Source organism: Eptesicus fuscus, chromosome 9 (genome assembly GCF_027574615.1).
Source record: "Eptesicus fuscus isolate TK198812 chromosome 9, DD_ASM_mEF_20220401, whole genome shotgun sequence".
NCBI lineage: Eukaryota > Metazoa > Chordata > Mammalia > Chiroptera > Vespertilionidae > Eptesicus > Eptesicus fuscus.
The window spans coordinates 17,687,682-17,704,982 of NC_072481.1; the positions used below are offsets into that span (position 1 = coordinate 17,687,682).

A 17,301-nucleotide genomic window follows, 5' to 3' on the forward strand; every position below is an offset into this window, starting at 1 on the left:
TTTAAAGAAGAAACTGAAAGATCTTTTATTAGATACTAGAGGCCCAGTGTCCCTCAGCATGGCCTGTGCCTTCTCACAGTCCAGGACTCCTCGGGGGATGTCTACCTGCCGGCTTAGACCTGCTCCCTGGGGGATCGGGCCTAAGCTGGCAGTCAGACAACCCTCTGGCAGCCCGGGAGCCCTTGTGGGATGTCCGACTGATGGCAGCGGGCCTAAGCCATCGGTCGGATGTTCTAAGTGCTGCCAAGGAGGTGGGAGAGGCTTGGCTTGTGGCTGAGCAGAGCTCCTCCTGTGGGAGCACACTGACCACCAGGGAGTTGAGCATTTGCTCCCTGGTGGTTAGTGCGTGTCATAGCGACCTGTCGGTCTGCCATTCTGCCGTTAGGGTCAATTTGCATGTTACTCTTTTATTATATAGGATAGGATGTTATAGGGAAGATTAATACATGGGATAATGTAGTTCAGAGAAACCAAGGACAAGAGGATTAGCTGGCCCCAGATAACATTTGAGGTCATGGAAGAGGAATTGAAGCTGCTAAATAGGTCTCTTTTTGAAAGTTATTGTTTCTGTTCTATAATTTCTGACCCAAATACTTATTACATATGAAAAATAAGGACTTGAGGCTAGAAAGGAAGGAGAGAGAGCAACATCGATTTGTTGTCCCACTTATTTATACATACATTGATTGATTCTTGTATGTGAACTGACTGGGGATTAAACTCCCAAGTTGAAGAATCGGGATGACACTCTAACCATTTGAGCTACCTGGCCAGGGCTTCCCCTGCCAATTCTCACCTGAGGATATTTCCTCCATTTCTCTTCAGAGAGAGACACATCAACTGGCTGCACCCTCCCCCAAACATCTCCACTAAGTGTGGGGAGTGAACCCACAACCCAGGCACATGCCCCTGACTGGGAATTGAACCCACAAATCCTGGCTGTGTGGACCAACACTCCAATCATTGAGCAACACTGGTCAGGACAGGGTTTTTATTTTTCTTATAGAGCCATTTTTTCCTTATCCTAACCCCATGGTCGGCAAACTGCGGCTCGCGAGCCACATGCGGCTCTTTGGCCCCTTGAGTGTGGCTCTTCCACAAAATACCACAGCCTGGGCGAGTCTATTTTGAAGAAGTGGGAAAAAAAAGAAGTGGCAGTTAGAAGAAGTTTAAGTTTAAAATATTTGGCTCTCAAAAGAAATTTCAATCGTCGTACTGTTGATAATTTGGCTCTGTTGACTAATGAGTTTGCCGACCATTGTCCTAACCCTTTAATTTGGGCATTTGCCCCCTGTTGAGAAACATTTAAAGTAATCACCTTGGTTCCATTTTTAATCTTAGAAAAATTTTAAAAATAGCCAAGTTTTAGTGATACAAAAGTCAGAGGAAGAACATAATACTTTTGCCAATTATATTGTTTTCTTAAGTCCATAGGAAATAAATAACCATGGGTATTGTTTCTTCCCATTTAGCATTTCCCTTCTCTGCTGCTGTTTTATTTTTTAAAATATATTTTATTGATTTTTTACAGAGAGGAAGGTAGAGGGATAGAGAGTTAGAAACATCGATGAGAGAGAAACATCAATCAGCTGCCTCCTGCACACCCCTTACTGGGGATGTGCCTGCAACCAAGGTACATGCCCTTGACTGGAATTGAACCTGGGACACTTCAGTCTGCAGGCCGACACTCTATCCACTGAGCCAAACCGGTCAGGGCTCTGCTGCTGTTTTAAATTACTTCTTCAAAACTAGTTAGTGGACATCCTTTTTAAATTGGAATGACAAAACTGAACTTTTATAAAATTCTAAGGCTGTCTATATCTACTTCTGTCTTGCAGAATTTTCTTGTTTCTCTACCAAAAGGGTTGAGGAAATTCTATTTGTATTACTCATCACTTTCCTTGCTTTTCGGCTGATAAAATGCCTTCCTGCAGCCTCCTTAAAGGAGGTCTAGAAAATAGGTGATACTGAATTTGTATCTCTTTGAACCATGCCCTTTATTTGTATCCATCTTTCTTTTTTAAAAATACATTTTTATTGACTTCAGAGAGGAAGGGAGAGGGAGAAAGAAATAGAAACATCAATGATGACAGAAAATCACTGATAGGCTGCCTCCTGCACACCCCCTACTGGGGATTATGCCCTTGACTGGAATTGAACCCGGGACCCTTCAGTCCGCAGGTCGACACTATCCACTGAGCCAAACCAGCTAGGGCTGTATCCATCTTTCAATAAATGTTTTTGTTAGTTGCTGAGTTAGATAAACAAGGTACCATCCCCGCCTTAGGGCCAGATAGCATTTTTAGGAGGACAACGGAATGAATAAAATATGGGTTAAGAACTGTAATAGAGCCCTAACCGGTTTGGCTCAGTGGATAGAGCATCGGCCTGCGGACTGAAAGGTCCCAGGTTCGATTCCAGTCAAGGGAATGTTCCTTGGTTGCAGACACATCCCCAGTAGGAGGTGTGCAAGAGGCAGCGGATCAATGATTCTCTCTCATTGATGTTTCTAACTCTTTATCCCTCTCCCTTCCTCTCTGTAAAAAAATCAATGAAATATATATTTTTAAAAGAACTGTAATAGAGGCATGAAGAAATGTGGTTTTCTGGAGAACAGTGATAAATTTGGGAAAATTAAGAAAGGCTTCGTTGAGTAAATAACATTTGAACCATGTCAAATAGAATGAGTAATCACTCAGGATAGCACAGTGCTTGGCACATATAAGTGCTTGGAGCGTAGTGCACATAAAAGTTTAGCTATCACATCTAATATATCATTCTCATATTTCAGGTGGGGAAGCAGACTCAAAGAGTTATTTATACAGGGTCTCATAGCTAATATGTGGTGGTGTTGGTATTTCAGTGGAAGTCCAATGATGTGTTGGAGCTGGCTAATTGTGGGCCAACTGTTTAGCTTTTAAGAATTTTAGCAAGCTGGTTGTTAAACATGGTTATTATGAAAGAAATTACATAAACTTAAAATTAAATACATTGTGCTAAATAAAAGGTGTTATATTAAATTACAATATAAATTATTATTTGTAATATAAATTACCATTAAACTATAGAAACGTAAAATATAATTATTATTACCATTAAACCATAATAAATATTCAAATTCATTACTTTTGGGGTAATTTACATCTATTGCATCAATATATAAAACTGCTATTGTAGCCCAGTGGGCGTGGCTCAATGGTTGAGCATCAACCTATGAACCAGGAGGTCACGGGTTCGATTCCCTGTCAGGGCACATGCCTGGGTTGCCAGCTTAATCCCCAGTATGGGGTGTGCTGGAGGCAGCCGGTCAATGATTGTCTATCATCATTGATGTTTCTATGTCTCTCCCCCTCTCCCTTCCTCTATAAAAATCAATAAAAACATTAAAAAAAAAACACACACACAAAATAACCCCCTGCTGTTGTACATCTTTCCTCAACCCCACATTCAATGATACCACATTGATATTTGAAATCAGCCATTTTGTTTACACCATGGAAATTGGCAAATGCTATATACAAACCAGGACTTGATTTTTATTGATTGTTTAGACTTAAAGTGATGGAGAAAATATTATTGCAGATTGAACTTTAGTGTGTCATGTCTGTAGCATGCTGCTACCATTTCCTGTGGACCAAATTCTTCTAGTTACAACAACTAGCTCAATAAATAATACCCTAATGGTTTTCATCCCTTCCTGAATAAACAATTCCTCATTGAACTAATTTTAGTCTAGTTAGTCATTGGGAGAAGATACCAAGTTATGAGATGATATCATAAATGAAACAGTATAGGACAGTATATTAAAGTGGTAGTTTTACATTATGAGACCCAAGTGCGGAGGAAAAGAATCGCAAGACCAATTAGGGTGGGATTAAGACATTTTTATGGGAGACTGGGTTTGAGTTGTGTCTGGAAGGATGGATAGGAAAAGATAGTAGAAAGATGAAGGAAGAAAATGGCTAACCCTCAAGTTTGAACTATTGGATATGGAGGGGAAAGTGAAGAGGCAGGTAGTTACTCTTCTAACTCATTTGCACTTACTGCTATTGCAATATGGGGTGGTTCTTATGAGGTAATTAGTATTCTTTTACATATGTCAGTTAAACATTTGGCCATATCTCTTGTGTAACCATGAAGCCATTTAGGAAAGGTAGACTTATGTAAGCTTTTGGGTTCATGTGAACTTTTTTGATAATCTGTGTGGATAGCATATAGAACTTTTAAAAGTGTTTTTACATGTAAAAAAACGTGTGCTCTGTAAATTTTATATCTAAATTTTTGTCTTTGCATTTGTTTTTCATAGTAAAATACAGTCAACCCTCAAACATCTCCCATCTAGAACAATTCTGTTTCTGACCAAGTTGTTCACAGAAAAAATGTCTGTTGTGGAACCAAACTTCCTCTTTCGACCTGACAACCCCTTCATGCTGATATCTTAGCATGGCAAACAGCATCTCTCAGGCAACAAAGGAGAGAATGCTTTTGTTGTTGGTGAAATCATGATTAGCATAATTTTAAGACATAAAGAGGCCATCAAGAGTGTTAATGTTGCTAAGGGTGTGAAAGAGACAATGAACACAGGCAATTGAAAAGGTAGAAAAACTGTTGATTTGAATTAATGAAAAGCAGTTAGCCAGTGACAGCCATTTCGGAGGCAGTGATATATGAACAAGCAAAGATGCTGCATTCTGACCTGAAAGACACCCCTGGAATTAGTGCTGAAAGTGATTTTGATAAATTTAAGAAAAGAAGGTGTTTTTTTTTTGTTTGTTTTTTTATTAGATTACTAGAGGCCTGGTACACGAAATTTGTGCACAGGGACAGGGGAGGGAGTCCTTCAGCCCGGCCTGCACCTTCTCGCAATCTGGGGACCCCTCGGGTGATGTCTGACTGCCGGTTTAGGGATCGAGCCTAAACCAGTAGTTGGACATCCCTCTAGCAATCTGGGACCACTGGCTCCTAACCACTCTCCTGCCTGCCTGCCTGCCTGATCGCCCCTAACCACTCTGCCTGCCTGCCTGATCGCCCCTAACTGCCTCTGCCTGCTTGCCTGCCTGATCGCCCCTAACTGCTTGCCTGCCTGCCTGATCGCCCCTAACCACTTAGCTTGCCTGCCTCATTGCCCTAACCATTTTGCATGCCTGCTCGCCCCTAACCGCCTCTGCCTCAGCCCCTGCGGCTTTGTCCGAAAGGTCGTTCGGCTGTCTGGTCTAATTAGCATATTATGCTTTTATTATTATAGATATTATAGATACTAGATATGCCCTGTATATAAGACAGGTTAAAACAGGAAATCATTTGGAGATCTGGAATGGATTAATTCAATTTATATTATTTTTTATAAAAAATATATATATTTTATTGATTTCAGAGGAAGGCAGAGGGGGGGGGAGAGAGAGAGAGAGAGAGAGAGAGAGAGAGAGAGATATCAATGATGAGAGAGAATCATTGATTGACTGCCTCTTGCATGCCCCCTACTGAGGATCGAGCCTGCTACCCGGGCATGTGCCCTTGACTGGAACTGAAGCCTGGGACCCTTCAGTCTACTGGCTGACACTCTTTCCACAGAGCAAAACCAGCTAGGGCTCAATTTACGTGATGTATAATGGGGTAAAATGATTCAGTTTTTGAACAGATCACTTCTTGAACAGCTTTCCGGAACAAATTAAGTTCGAGGTTCCAGTGTATAACCAAAGTACAAAAAGTGTAGAAAAGTGAAAAAATTAGTCAAAATTTTTCTCATTTTGGCATTTTTCTTTCTCTTCTTTACCTACACAAGTGGTTTATACAGTTATAATATTCTGTAGAGTGTTTTATCCTGCTTTTCCCCCTTATTCAGGTATTTACCCATATTTAGCCATTATTTTGGACATCTGTATGTTAGGCAATTTTCATACCTTTAATCCCTTATCATAATCCTGTAGAATAGTTAAGATTATCTTCATTTTACAGGTAGGGAATTGAGGAATAAGGAATATGGGATGAGTAGCAGGTTAGGGTTATTAAAAAATATATAATATAAAGGAAAGTTATTAAAAAAGAAATAACTTTTTCAAGACACATAGGTTATAGAAGAGCTGAAATTTGTTTTGACCCAGAAGTCTTTTTTGTTCTTGTACCTTGCTGCATCTTTACATTTATTATTTAAGACAGTTAATGTTCTGTTACCTACTGATGCCAGTAGCCAGTCACCTCTTTGTGGGTGTATCAGAAGAGCATAATTAATTGAGCACTTGGGTTGAAGCATTCCTCATCATGAGCATCAAAATGGAATGAATTGGATCTACTCTACCTAACCTAGTGAAAGTTGCTGTTGGTTGCTGGTTCGATCTCCAGTGTGGTAGGTGCAGGAGGCAGCTGATCAATGATTCTCTCTTATCATTGATGTTTCTCTCTCCCTCTTCCTCTCTGAAATCAATAAAAAATATATATATATTAAAAATTGAATGGGAAGGATTTAGTCTATCCCACTCTCATTTTGTACACAAACTGCAAGATTAATGGCAGGGCTAGAAGTAGAACCCAGACAAGTTCTTGGGTAATTCAGTCTTTTATGACACGTTACTTTACTTGTAGTCCATAAGCCTGCAATGTGATGGGGAGGGGAGCAGGGTGGAGCGCTTAAAAAAAAATGTTGACGATTTAAAATTAACTTTGAGTCATCTGGAAAATATTTATAAAAATACTGATAACTAGTCTCTGCCCCCAAACTTAATCTAGAAATTTTAGTTAGTAAGCTCCCTAGGTATTTCTTACATGATTAGAATTGACTGAAGAGAAGTTATTCAGTTTGTATAAGTTACTCTCTGGGAACACTTACGTTGCAGGTTCTTGTTTTCCCTCAGCTATTGAATGAGTCTCTTTGGAGCTGAGGCCTTGGAATCTGAATTCTATCAGGTCTGTAGGTGATTCTCTTGTATTTCAAGTTTGAGTACTCCAGGATTATGTATCTCAGTGAAGTTTTGTGTAACCTCCACTGCTCAATCTTCATGTTTATTTTCTTGCAAGTTTGATTTCTAAAGTTTTCTTAGTACTATTGTCCTGCCCTAGCTAGTCTCAAGACTTCATCTTGAGAAACAATTTAGAATTCACATGTGTCTGATAAGCCTGGCTATACCTTTCAGTACTTTAAAGCTGAAAGGATCTTTTGAGCGGCTTTTCATCAGCTGTCAGTATTATGAGCCTCTGGTGAATTGCCTATACTTTTTGTCCATTAAAAGGTGACAGTGTCACTCTAGCTGGTTTGGCTCAGTGGATAGATCATTGGCTTGAGGACTGAAGGGTCCCAGGCTCAATTCCAGTCAAGGGCACATGCCCGGGTTGTGGGCTCAATCCCCAGTGTAGGGGGTGTGCAGGAGGCGGCTGATTAATAATTCTCATCATTGATGTTTCTCACTCCCTCTACCTTCCTCTCTGAAATTTAAAAAAAAAATAAGGCAGCAGTGTCTTTAGTTTAATATCCTACACATGTAGCTTCATGTTATAATATCTTTAGAGGCATTATGGCTACTTCTGATAGGCTTTAATGTTTGTTTGTGTTACATATATTTTTATTGACTTCAGAGATGAAAGGAGAGAGAGATAGAAACATCAATGATGAGAGTCATTGATCCGTTGCCTCTTGCGTGCCCCCTATTGGGGATTGAGCCCGCAACCCAGGCACAGGCCCTGACTGGGAATCAAACCAGCAACCTCCTGGTTCATAAGTTGATGCTCAACCACTGTACCACACTGGTCGGGCAAGGGTTTAATGTTTTAAGTTTTACATTTAGTATTCCTTTTATTGTGTCTTCCTTTTTGCAGGGACATTAATTTTTTAGAGTTAGATAATTTTAAGCTATATGATTTAGGGGCCACTAGCCATTCTGAAGTTGTCCAAACTAAGATTTTTTAAAAATAAATATTTTTATTGATTTCATAGAGGAAGGAAGAGGGAGAGAGAGAGAAACATCAATGATGAGAGAGAATCATCCATAGGCTGCCTCCTGCATGCCCCCCACTGGGGATCAAGCCCACAACCCAGGCATGTGCCCTTGACCAGAATTGAACCCAGGACTCTTCAGTCCTCAGGCCGACGACACTCTATCCACTGAGCCAAACTGGCTAGGGCCAAACTAAGATTTTTAAAAGTAGTCAGTTTTTTTTGGGTGTGGCAAGGGATTCTATTAAGTATATTACATTGATGGGCCTTTAAAAAAATGTTTAGGTAGGCCCTGGCTCAGTACCTCAGTGGGCTAGAGTGTCGTCCAGATGTGCCAAGGCTGCGGATTTGATTCCTGGTCAGGGCACACATACAAGAAGCAACCAATGAATGCATGGAACAGCAAATCGACGTCTCCCCCCTTCTCTAAAATCAAATTTTTGAAAAAAAAAAAAAATGTTTAGGTACTACACCTATCATATGTATAGTAGTGGAAAGACTAGGGGCTCTAGAAGAAGACCATATCTGCCACTGTCACTGATTTGAGCAAGTAAGCTTCTCAGCCTTAGTATCTTTTTATTTAAAAATTAAAAAAAATATTTTTATTGATTTCAGAGAGGGAGAGAGGGATGGAACATCAATGATTACAGAGAGTCATCAATTAGCTGCTTCCTGTGTGCACCCTCTGTCTGGGCTAGAGTGTTTTAATTGGTGCTAAAGTTTACTTTTCAAGGTAGTATGGTATGAATGCTTAAGTATCTTTTATAATTTCTGAGAAGATGGATGTTATCTTTATTATCTCTAAATATATAAGCTTATTTTTGTGTGGGTATACATCAAAACTGTACAGTAGTCCCCACTTGTCTGTGATTTTACTTTTCCACGGTTTCAGTTAGCTGCAGTCAGCTACAGTCCAAAAATGTTAAATGGAAAATTCCAGAAATAAAAATTCATAAGTTTCAAATTGCATGCCACTGTTCTGAGTGGTGTGATGAAATCTCATGCTGCCCCACTCCATCCTGGAAGACATATGAATCATCCCTTTGTCCAGCCTATCCATGCTTGTATGCTAATACCGCAATACACACGTTAGCCACTTAGTACTCTTGCAGCACGGATGGACCTAGAGGTTGTTATGCTAAGTGAAATAAGTCAGAGAAAGGCAAATACCATATGATTTTCCTTATATGTGGATTCTAAAGAATAAAATAAAAACAAAATTGAAACACTCAGCCAAAGAGAACAGACTGATGATTGTGAGAGGGGAGGGGTGTTGGGGGACTGGGTGTAAATCGTAAAGGGGTTAAGTACAAATTGGTAGTTACAAAATAGTCACAGGGGATATAAAGTACAGTGTATAATTATATGTGGTGCCAAGTGGGTATTGGAAATATCGGGGAAACAATTAGTAAAGTATATAATTATATAACTAATATGCTGTACATATGAAACTAATCTATATATATAAAAGCCTTAGTGACTGTTACAACAGAACGACCAGATGACCAGAACAACTGGTTGACCAGTCGCTATGATGAGCACTGACCACCAGGGGGCAGACGCTCAAGGCAGGAGCTGCCCCCTGGTGGTCAGTGCACTCCCACAGTGGGAGCACTGCTCAGCCAGAAGCTGGGCTCACTGCTGGCGAGCACATCTGCGGTGGTGGGAGCCTCTCCTGACTCTGTGGCAGCACTACCGAATGGCGGCAGCAGGTGCAGTGGGCTGGGATGAGTGTGAGCGGCATGGTGCCCGGCCCCAGTTCTGGCTCCTCCCAGGCCACTTGCCACTTGGTATGCTGCTACATACCTCAGGGGATGTCTGATTGCTGGTTTAGGCCCAATCCCCGCAGGCCAGGCTGGGATCGGGCCTAAACCGGCAGTCTGACATCCCCCAAGGGGTTCCGGATTGCAAGAGGGCGCAGGCTGGGCTGAGGGACACCCCCCCACCCCCAGTGCACAAATTTTGTTCACTGGGCCTCTAGTATAAAATAATATTGAAAGTTAACTAATTTAAAAGTTAAAAAAAAGATCAGCTGTTGTGGTATCACAGCACCTGTGTTCAAGTCACCCTTACTTAATGGTGGGTCAAGCTCGGTGGGCGTGGCTCAGTGGTTGAGCATTGACCTAGGAACCAGGAGGTCATGGTTTAATTCCCTGTCAGGGTGCACATGCTCAGGTTTTGGGCTCGATACAGTGTGGGGCCTGCAGGAGGCAGCCAATCAGTGATTCTCTCTCATCGTTGATGTTGGTATCTCTTTCTCTCCCTTCCCCTTTGAAATCAATAAAAATATATTAAAAAAAAAATAGTGGCCAAAAGTGCAAGAACAGTGATGGTGGCAATTTGGATATGTCAAAGTGAAGTGTTAAAGTGCTTCCTTTGAGTGAAAGGTTCCTATGTATAGGAAAGTACATAGTGTATATAGGGTTTGAAGAGCAATTTAGTCAGCCTGCTTAATTGTGCTAATGTGATGCTTACTTGGTATTTGGGCAGGAGATTAAGGCAGCTAATGCCATTTGTATATAATTTGCATAATTTAACCTTTTGCACTCGGATGTCGAGTGTGACTCGACACGGTTAGCATTAGAATAAAGGAATTGAGAAAAAAGCAAGCAAGTGCAAAGGGTTAAAATAAACAACATACAGGTTTACATTAGGGCACAGGTTATAGTTGCCTTCTTGGTATGGTATCAAGATTCGGGAGTAGTTAGTTTATGTTACGTTTGAGGCAAAATTGAGCACAGGTAGTTGTGGACTTGGTAGCACATGAAAAGGGACAAATTTAAAAAAAAAATGAGTTGACATAGTATGCAATTACACAATGCTATTTAGAATTTCTTCTGACTATATACTAAATGGCTGTTAATTAAGCATGCTGGTGAACTTATATAGAAACATGTTTCTTTATGGATTTGGCAAAGTCTAGGTTTTCTTTTTGATCAGTATAATTTGGGGCATATAAGTTTACTTGTATTCCTGGGGTTATATTACATTGAAATAAGAGGTAATAGGCAGAATATTTTTCCAGTTTTATTGAGATACAGTTGACATACATAATAACATTGTATTAGTTTAAGGTATATAACAATAATTTGATATATTTATATACACAGAGAGAAATGATTACCACAATGTTTAGTTAATATCCATCACTTAACACAGTTACAATTTTTGTGTATGTGATGAGAACTAGAATTTTATTTAGAAGTTGATTGTAACTTATTATCCATTGCTAAACTCATAAGTAGTTTGTGAGTGAGGTTAATTGAAGACCTGCTCTTTGCTTTCTGGGAACTTTTGATTGAGTTGGGACTAATTTTACATTTAATTTTCAATTGTGGATACAGATTTGGAAGGACATTGAAAGCTGCAGGGGCTAAGGAAGTCTCAAAGAAGGGAAGAGATTTTGAACTGTATCTTGAAGGACAGAAGGCTAGACATTCTTGGCTTGAAGAGTAATAAAAGCATAGGAATGAGATTTAATCAAGAAGAGTCCAGATTTCCTGAAGTCAAAGGTAGAACTTGATCATTAATAGAAGAGAAGTTAGATAAATGGTGTCCATCCAAAATGACGTATTTAAAAAACAATATCCCAGATCTTGGTATGTTGGTGAGCTTATCCCTGAAATCCAGAGATGTGAAGTGGGACATCACAGAAAGATAACTGCTCTTTCTGAATAAATAATATTACCGTATTTATATTCATGGAGCAGTTTAGTTTTAGGGTAGTCAATTCATCACAAAGCCTCAGTTAATTTTGTTGACTTTAACATAAATATTTGTAACAACATGGTGTAGAGAAAGAGCCAGATAGCCCTAGGTTTGAATCTTGGTTCTTAGGTAACTTCGGTTAATATCTTTTTTAAGCTTTCCTTTTCATATATCTAAAGTATGAATAATACAGTCTTTGTGGGGTGGTTACAAAGATCATTATTATGTACAGTTCCTGGAACATGGAAGCCCATAAATACTAGTTGCTATTCTTTTTAGTAGGGATCATATTTAACTTAAGAACTATAGTTACCATAGTGTAAATGGGAGCAAGTGACTCGACTCAAGTTAGTTTGCTGAATAAAGTGTAAGTTCGGGCCTGTGCTCCTAACCAGTTAAGGCTTTTGCTTTTAAAAGACAACATGGATTGAGTCATATTTAAACATTTTTCAATAAATGAGTAGTGTGTGACATGGAAAGCTGTTTAGAATAGATTTATGAGAGGCTTATAAAAAATGATTCTTAATAAGAAATGAGCATTTAGATTTATTTCAGGAAAAACTTCGGTATTGCAATCAGTTGTCAAAACCCATCTCTAAGTGGATTTTAAACTCTCTAGGGCAGGGGTCCTCAAACTTTTTAAACGGGGCCAGTTCACTGTCCCTCAGACCGTTGGAGGGCCGGACTATAGTTTAAAAAAAAAACTATGAATAAATTCCTATGTACACTGCACATATCTTATTTTGAAGTAAAAAAACAAAATGGCAAAAACACCCGCATGTGGCCCGCGGGCTGTAGTTTGAGGACGCCTGCTCTAGGGCAAGCATGTCAAACTCGAGGCCCGTAGGCCTCATGCAGAGCCCACAACAAATATTTTGGCAGCCCAGCCAATATAACTATGTAAGAAACGTTTTAATAAAAATTTTATGACTTAATTTTTACAGTATCCTGTTATACATAATTATTAATAATGAACTGTAATGTTCGCTAATGACTGATTATTGTAATCGTGTTGCATTCATTTCCCTTACGCACCTTAAGCGCAGGCGCACCATTTCTCTCCACTAATACTAGCAGTGAATATTTTGGCAGCCGATTGCCACATCATTAGTCTTGTACTGACTTGTTTGGTGTGCGCAACAGGAAATATTTTTATTTCAGAGAAGAAAATTAGGTTTATTTGTATTACGCTTATTTGTGTAGTTATTCAGTGTCTGGTAAGTCAGTGTTTAAGAAAATTATTAATTTTTATTAAAATGTTCTATTATTTTATGTTAACGATTACTCTTTTCTTTCAGCCCTTTGTGTTCAGCATGTCTCTATAGAAATAGACCCATGTTTCTATGAAAATTGAAGCTTTTGTTTTTTTGCGGCCACACAAACTTAAACCTTGTCTATTTGGCCCGTGTTAGCCTTTGAGTTTGACATGCTTGCTCTAGGGCAGTGGTTCTCAACCTTTCTAATGCCACGACCCTTTAATACAGTTCCTCATGTTGTGGTGACCCCTAACCATAAAATTATTTTTGTTCCTACTTCATAACTGTAATTTTGCTACTGTTATGAATCATAATGTAAAGATCTGTGTTTTCCGATGGTCTTAGGCGACCCTGCTAGTGGTTCTCAACCTGTGGGTCGCGACCCACAGGTTGAGAACCGCTGCTGTAGAGCCTACATTATGATTCATTAACAGTAGCAAAATTATAGTTATGAAGTATCAATGAAAATAATTTTATGGTTGGGAGTCACCACAACATGAGGAATTGTATTAAAGGGTCACGGCATTAGAAAGGTTGAGAACCACTGCTCTAGGGGAAGAGGATAATTTTCTTGCCTGCTACGGTCTAAAAGCTTTCTATATGTTAGCTCATTATCTCCCACAGCTCTGTGAGAGATACATATCCTCACTTTACAAAAAAGGAAATTGAGGCTTATAAATATATCTAAAACTCTGAAACTAAAATGGGATGACTAATATAGCTAGGTGATTTTTTTTTAGAATAATAATATTTTTTAGTATAATATATTTTTATTGATTTGAGAGAGAAAGGGAGAGGGAGAGAGATATATAAACATCAATGATAGAGAATCACTGATCAGTTCCCTCCTGCACGCCCCACACTGGGGATCGAGCCGCAACCTGGGCATGTGCCCTGACTGGGAATCGAACCTTGACCTGCTGGTTCATAGGTCCATGCTCAACCACTGAGACACGCTGGCCAGAATACTATATTTTAATCAATCATGTCAGAAATGTTATTTATTTTTAACCTTTTTGTTGTTGTCATTCTTTTTTTTTTTTTTAATATATTTTATTGATTTTTTACAGAGAGGAAGGGAGAGGGATAGGGAGTTAGAATCATCGATGAGAGAGAAACATCGATCAGCTGCCTCCTGCACACCCCCACTGCCCGCAACCAAGGTACATGCCCTTGACCGGAATCGAACCTGGGACCCTTCAGTCCGCAGGCCGATGCTCTATCCACTGAGCCAAACCCATTTCGGCCTGTTGTTGTCATTCTTAATCCTTACCTGAGGGTATTTTTCCATTGATTTTTTAGAGAGAGTGGAAGGCGGGTGGGGGGCGGGGAGGAGACATCGATTGGCTGCCTCCTGTATGCACTGGGACTGGGTCAGGGATCAAGCCTGTAACCGAGGTCATGCCCTTGACCGGAGTCGAACCCAGGACCCTTCAGTTTGGGCGCCAATGCTGTATTCACTAAGCCAAACTGGCTAGGGCATCATGTAAGAAATTTTAGAGTGAAATAAAAGTTTGTATTAATTGGAATGCTTGAATGTTACTACTTTAGTTTAAAATATAAGACATAGGCCCAAACTGGTTTGGCTCAGTGGATAGAGCGTTGGCCTGTGGACTGAAGGTTCGATTCCGGTCAAGGGCATGTACCTTGGTTGCGGGCACATCCCCAGTAGGGGGTGTGCAGGAGGCAGCTGATCGATGTTTCTCTCTCATCGATGTTTCTAACTCTCTATCCCTCTCCCTTCCTCTCTGTAAAAAAATCAATAAAATATATTAAAAAATATATATAAGACATAGAAGTTGGTTTTTCTTGCTCTGGCCAGTGTGGTTCAGTGGTCCAGCATACCTATTGCCCGTCACGTACCTGGGTTGCAGGAGGCAACCAATCAATGTGTCTCTCTCTCCTTCCACCCCCCTCTCCCTCCTTTCCATTCTCTAAATCAATGGGAAAAAATATCCTTGGGTCAGAATTAACAAATGTCCGCTTTTATTGGTGGGGATATATTCTATCTAACACAAATAACTAAATTTCTTTTGGGTTATTCTGTAAAGTTTAATTCTTAAGCATATCAAATAAGTTTTAACTAACCATTTCAAAATTTTTTTTAACCTCTAGGAACGTCAAGGCCGTGGAAAATAAAAGGCAGTTCTGCACAGACACAGCAACGGTTTCATCTGCATATCCCTAAGAGGAAAAAAATGACCTTCAAGAAAATTAGGACTTTTTTCTTAATTTCATTGACTTCAGAGACGATTGCAGAATTGCAGTTTAAGTATTGGAATTTCACAAAAGACATAGGACTTAACTGGAAAGTGGAAAAAAAAAGAAAAAGAAAAAAACTAAAAAAATCCCTCTAGGTAGCTTAGGTGAAAAATGTCCCTTTTATTTTGGTTTTGGTTGTGATTTCAGAGCATACTGCTTTTTTTTTCTTTGTCTTTTTATTATGTTTTCGGATTTTAAAGTCCGTAAGTGCATACAGTTTTCTCTAATTTTTAAACCCTTTCCTCCCCCCCATTTTGACATTTGCACTTGGAGAACACCTGAGTTTTGAAGGTATGGGCCTGCCTCCACCCCAGAAAGGGGGAATTTGGTTTTTCCCTTCCGAACTGGAAGAACATTTTTATGAAGAATTTTTGTGTTGGAGAATTTAACAGTGTTACCCAAGGTTGTGTCTTTAAGGGTGGTTCATTTTCTCTGACCCTTTGTTACTCAAAGTAAAGTACTAGGATTCCTAAGAAATGTTCTGTTCTTGTACATTATACTGATTGAGTCAGGATTAATTTTATTTCACAGCTAAGAACAGTGGTAAAAACTTGTTTACAGAAATGCATTTTGGAAGAGAAAAATATTGTAAAACGTGTAGTGAATGTTTCTTCAGTTTCTTGTTCATCCAATGAGGAAAGGGCATTGCCTTTCTTTTTACCATTAATCACTTCTCAATAAACGTGAGATCCTGTTGAGCATCACTTTTAGTACCATTTATTAGTATTATTTGAGTCTGGTATATTTTATGCAAGATTTGGAGTATAAGGAGTTTGAAGAAATGAGACATCAACTATTTTAAGAAAATTTGCTGAGGTGAAATAATTCAGGTTTGCTTTTGTACCCAGGGCTAGATAACAATGACCTCTGCAAAGCAAGGTGGGCCAGAATTTATAATGATTTATTTCTGGACACTTCCCAGAGAAGGCAGAGCCACTGCTAAGTCATTCAACAAATATTTGATTGTGAGTGCTTCTTAGATGCCAGTCACTGTGCTTTACCTGCAGAAACCTGAAAGAGCCCCGTATCAAGGATGTAAGGGTTTAATCTGAAATACAGTTTATTTAGACAGGATTCCATCCACATGGATGCAGGTCCAAGAATAAGAAATTCCAGTGGGTCTGGGTCTTTGTGAACAATATAGTCGTAATGGTAATTGATTAATCTTGTTTATTTTCAAAGGTTTTGGGCTTCTCTGCCTTAAAGATTTTTAGCACTTATGTTCCAATGTTGGGAGTTAAATGTGTAAAAACTTCTGTAATAAGAAAGGGTTCTGAAAATGGGTTTTAATACTGTTGGATAGTGTTTCGCCTTTTAAATGACTTATTCATCCTAGTCTACACAGTCCAGGCTACTCAATCAAGGGTATGATAAAATTAGTAACTGCTGATTTGTAATTAGCATTATAGTTGGCACTTGAGATTGAGAGCTTTTCTCTGCCTATCTGAGGCACAGTACAATATACTTAGATAATTCTAATTTTTCAAGCTTTTTGAAATAGTTTCCTCGATATTGTGAAGTCCTTTGTGCTTTCATCCATTTGAAGATACCCAATTTCCAAATTAGAAATGTGTGTTCAATTTTAGCTCAACTTTCTGTGACTTTTAGAGGACTCCCATGGACTTAATTGTTTAGTATTTCACCTTCGAAAAGGAAAATATCCTGAGAAAAACAAATTCGAAAGGAATTTTACCTAGATTTTCCTACCTTGTATTCAGGTTGGATGTCAGATCATTCAAGATACTTTTTTGCAATTTGAAATGTTAGTTTAGTTTAAGCCAATGCTTCCCAATCTTTTCATGTCACATAGAAAATACTGGTATGGTTTTGGGTGCAAACTGAAAGGGATTTGGATTTGGAGCCCCTAGCTATCCCTGAGAGTTTGGGGAGGGGAGGCTGTCAGGATGTTGGATTTGTGTATTGGAAAACCCCAAAACCATATTGGCATTTTCTGTAGTATAAAAAATTAGACTGTGTTCACTCGAAGAGTTTGGCCAAAATTGGTTTGGTGAAGACCCCAAAGTGCAGCTAAACTAGTTCTGCTATTTGCTAATGAGTTTTTCCAGTGGAAATTGTTGATGTTTGACTCTTTGTTCTCAATGCTTTGTTCTGTTGTCATTTGTGACTTTGAATAGCTATGTTTGTTTACTT

General features: G+C 39.3%; 1 long non-coding RNA gene across 1 annotated transcript; it reads left to right on the top strand.

Moving 5' to 3' along the window:
- The first annotated feature begins 11,275 nt into the window (after positions 1–11,275).
- LOC129150390 (uncharacterized) lies at positions 11,276–15,854 on the top strand. Its single transcript, XR_008557138.1, has 2 exons — positions 11,276–11,436; positions 15,004–15,854. It is a non-coding gene; the product is annotated as an uncharacterized LOC129150390 (long non-coding RNA).
- Positions 15,855–17,301: the final 1,447 nt, after the last annotated feature.